The sequence below is a fragment of the Lepidochelys olivacea genome (genome assembly GCF_965140295.1).
Source record: "Lepidochelys olivacea isolate rLepOli2 genome assembly, chromosome: 2".
In the NCBI taxonomy this organism is placed as follows: Eukaryota; Metazoa; Chordata; order Testudines; family Cheloniidae; genus Lepidochelys; species Lepidochelys olivacea.
The window spans coordinates 116,781,522-116,786,533 of NC_140412.1; positions in this window are offsets into that span (position 1 = coordinate 116,781,522).

A 5,012-nucleotide genomic window follows, 5' to 3' on the forward strand; every position below is an offset into this window, starting at 1 on the left:
CTACGCTTGCAGATGTGGAGAGCTGGGAGTTAAACCAGCCTTTGGAGACCGCAGCAGGGAAAATGCTGCCGTGTGTTTACACGGTCAGCTGCAAGTGCATTGGCATGGCCACAGCTCTTGCAACGCCGCAGAGAACAGTGCACTGTGGTAGCTATCCCAGTGTGCAAGTGGCTGCAACGTGCTTTTCAAATGGGGGGCGGGAGTGGAGTGTGACAGGGAGTGTGATGTGTGTCGGTGTTTTGGGGGGCTGAGAGTGTGTCAGCATGCTGTCCAGTAAGATCAGACAGCAGCAAACCTGCCTCCCCACCTCTCTCTCTCTCTCACACAGACACACACTCACAGCAAGCAGCATTCCACAGTAATGGCTGCTTTGTCCCAGAGCAGATAAGCAGCCGGCTATCAGAAACAGAGCTTTGAAAGGGCATATCCGCATTCCTACAGCCGATTTCAAAACAATGACAAGAGTGGCCACTTGACTTCAGGGAATTATGGGACATTTCCGGAGGCCAATGACAGCGCAGTAATGCAACACCTCGTTCACACTGACACCCGGACGTTTCAGCCGGGGCGCAGAAAGCTTTATGCGTCTCATGGAGGTGGATTACCGGGAGTGCTGCAGCTGCAGATAATCCAGGCGCTCTACGTGCCTTGCCAGTGTGGACACATCTGGAGTTGGTGCACCTGGGGCTGCTTTAATGCGCTCTAACTTGCAAGTGTAGCCAAGCCCGAAGAGTGTCTTTTTGTAGTTTAACCTACTTTGTGGCTGGATTAAGCTAAACTGCACAAAGGCACTCCCCAAGGTGTGTAGAGTACTTTCAGTACATGCACCCCTAGCACAAGGATACATAGCAGTGTAGCCAGTGAGGCACAGGTAAAAACATGCCTGAACCCGGTGGGTATGTATCCTACACAACTCTCTACAGACCCAAGCAGAGTCTCCCCCACCTCACAGCTAATTTTAGCAGTGTAGTGTCCCACTGCCAGAACCTTTCACCACAATCTCTCCCCAGAGCCTTTCGCTGACACATCCAGCTGCACGCTGCGGTGTGGACCCAGCCTGCTTTTCACTGCAGAGTTTAGCTACTTATACCCAACATGCCACCACCAGTGGTATGCAGTGTATACCTAGCTTTAGTGAGGAATAAGAGTGTGCACATAGGGAGCTATGTGGAACAGCTATTACAGAATATCACCCAATCTTAAGAAGTGAAGGCACTGATTGTCTGTGTAGGAAGATCCTAAAACCCCAGTGGCAACCTCTGAGATTAACCCACATTTATATATATATATATAAATGCTATATTTCCCTAATAAATACATATCACTTTTAAATTTATATTTCTTTCATTTTTTCCCCACAATTTGCCACAGACTCTCTTCCTCACTGAGAACTAGACACATCTAAAATTTGATGTCTAAGACCATATTCTGATCTTAGTTACTCTGGTGTAAACCCAGAAATCAAAGGAGTTACTCTGAATGTATGCCAATGTCAGAATCAGCCATTTTTTAGTTAAGTCCCGAAAAGTCTTTTTATTCCCACTTATATAACTCAAAAACAGCTGAACTTTCCAAGAAAACGCTCCATTAAGCTATGACTAAGCATGTAAAGTTTCAGAGCCCAGAAGGGAATTTCCTGCAAAGTTACAAGCAATTGAACATTTCCACTACAATTAATCATGTCCCCTAAGACATGCCTATTTCAGACAATTAAATTTTCTACTGCTTGCTTATGGTCAGTACAGTATTTTCAAATGGTTATAAAACTTTGTTAAATGCACACCATTTTCTAGTCTCAAATTTAGCAAAGTGGATGTTCCTCTCTAAGGAGGGTTTCCAGGCCATTTTTGCATATATTATATCAAAGAGTGTACTTATTATTTGCATACATGAGTGCTTAAAGTTAGACTCCTAAACCCACGTTAAGGGCCCTAAATATAAGTAACTTCAGAGCTTCTGCTGAGCACCTGCAGCTCCCACTGACTTCAATGTGTTTTGTGGGTGGCTGTTCAGTATACCTGAAAATTGTGCCACTTTTCTTGGAAAATGTTTGAAAATTTTGGCCAAGGTAAATAAAATCAGAGCTGTAATTACAATATGTCTAATGGATAGTTATTTGTGGTAAGGTCAAACTTTTAGTTGCTTCTATATGGGAGCAATGGGAGGATTTCGCTAGCTGAGTTTCTCCTCCATGAGATTTTGATTCAGGTCCAAACCTATAAAGTAGGTCAGTTGAGTAGTGCACTGCATGGTTGGTCACCTGTTGTCGTCTCATCACAGGTAGTTGAAAATTTAGCTGAGATGAACTAGTAAACAGAAGCCTGAAAACAAAATGAAAAACAAAACAAAAGAAACCTTGACATAATACACTAATGCATTCCAGAGTCGTCAGAAATGTAAGGCCATGCTGTCCTGAGGGCAAGATGAATGAGTGCTCCAGCTACTCATCACAGCCCCAGAATGGCAGCCTGACAAGTGGATAATCTCGGGCACACAATGAAGCTCAGCAAGAAAAGACCAGTTCAAAGCCAACTTTTACGAAAGTTACCTTGGTATTTAGACACAAGCATTACTTAAGCCATGGATTAGAGTTTGAAGGTTTGTGGAAAAAAAAAAAAAACAAAACATTACAACGATATGTTTCACTTCCCCTGTTCCAGAATTGCTTTGTTTAGAATCCCGGTGTATATAAGAAAAATATGTAGGGGGTGATTTAGGAGGGGAGGGGAAGGGAAGTAATGTGTCTATCTACCTACAGGCCACATTGTCCCCAACATAGGAAAAACCTACGTAGGAGCAGGAAACTCAGGGAGCCTTCTCTCCCCTCACCTGCTTCCACAGAAGGAATTCATGAGGTTCTCAGGAGATCTGTAGAGGCCAGAGACATCAGCATCAGGGCCTTCTGCCTCCTAGTCTCAATAACTACTACACAACATCTGCAGCAAGAAGAGAGGGACTCACTGTGCAGAAGCCCACACACTACATAAGAGAAACTGGAACACCATTCTCTCTATTAATATTGCCCATGGAGTTTAGATGGGAGGATATCACCTTTCTCCCTGTCCAATCAGTGGAACCCTATATCTGCAGAGCACCTCTCAGGGCATTTCTGTCAAGTGGCAGGGGGGTGAGAGGGAGGATTTATTATTATTTGTTTATGGGAAGTGTTATCCAAACAGCAAGATCCCTGCACTAAAGAGCTCATAATCGGTGGAGCATGCTCCGACCCCATCCATTCCATTCCCTGGCTCAAATACACTGGGACCTTCTGGAATACAGGATGAAGTAGTGTAGCATAAAGACTGCATAGCATGAATTTGGGATGTCTGATTGCTTATGAACACATGTGTGTACAACCTGATTCTGCATTCTTTGTGCATCCTGTTCTCCCACTGGAGTCAATGGGATTTTGGGGGTGCACAAGGAACGCGGGAGTAAACCTTACAATGTACAAATATATCAATTTAGCCAGCCAACATTTGGCTATGTGCAAATAAAAAAGCCCAAAGTAATGAATGCAGTACAAGAGAAAGCAAACATTAGTTATGTGCAAGGTGTTAATGAACCCTCAGGTAAATAATTATATTAGTGATCCTGAAAAGGCTTGGTGAGGCAAATTCCAGAAATGGTTGTGTACTTTTAGGTAAGGGGTTTGCAATGCAGGAAGAAGTAAAGAAAGCAAAAAGTTGTGAAGGGTACAAGTCACCAAAGGTGCTGATGCAGTGAGATGGTTCCCTCTTCTGGCCAAAGCTGGAGGAGACTGAGCTTTCACTTTATTGTTGAATGAAAATGGGATAATCAGGAAGAAAAAAAAAATTTAAGTTTAGACATTATCACCTATGCATTTTTTCAGACAGAACTGAAATACTGATTAAAGATAGGGAAAATAACATATCTTGTAAATTGTTTAGCATAAAGGTGATGAATCATAGTTTTCAGCAAAGTCTGAAAGGGAAGCAATGTTTTTGGTCTCTGAAATGCTTCATGTTTAGTGCACCCTGTTACTGATATGCAAACATTATAATTCTCAAAGAATATGTATTGGAATCACTGACTATTGTTTTTTTAAATTTGATTCTTCAAGGAAGGGATGAAAAACTGCTCAAGTTTATCCCACAGAGTTTAATGACAGATTCCAAAATGAAACACTATCTCTTCTCAATACACTGCCTAATATTGTAACTTCACCAAGGGTCTGATCCAGAGCCCTAGAAAAGTCAAAGGAAAGACCCACATTGACTTCAGTGAGTTTGGAATCAGGATCCAAGCAAACATAGAAAACAATGCACCATGCTATGTAATCATTTTTTAAACTGAGCCCCCACTACCCCAAAACCACTTATTTCATTAATGGGAAGTTCTGCTTTAAAATCTCTGACATTATATGATTAAATATTAACAAATTCAAATAAATTCCCCCAAACTAATGCTGCTTCTTCCTGTGTATTCAATATCGGAATCTAGCTACTCTGCTAACAGTGCCAGAGTCCATTCAGTAGTATATATTATATTTTTACAATGAGGCAAATAAAAATAATTTAACATATGAATTTGTATTGAGAAGTCAGGAAATACCAAGTGAAACTGAAAGCAAGATTCCATGGGCAACTAGCAAAAAAAAATTTAATTGAATTATATAACTGTAAAGTTGAATACACCATTGTCTGGTTTTACATGGTCAGAAGCTAATTTGAACCTCATCCCAGGAAATAAGATAAGTACAATAAATACTGTTGAAATTAGGGAGGATTGAAGAGCAACAGATACCTATCATTTGCTCTGAAATATTGATGAAGGAAAATCACTAGAAAAATCGAACAGTAGTTTGGGAGATTATATAAACTGCCTGAAAAGATTCAGAACACTGCTAGGATACCAGTCAATATTTCTATCATCTGTTGGGGAAGGATGGCAATATTAAAGCAAGAGTTGGAAAACTGCAAGTAAAATATATCCCAGTTAATTCTAACAAATGGAAAGGACAAAAGAGAAGGGTGCACTTACACAGGGTC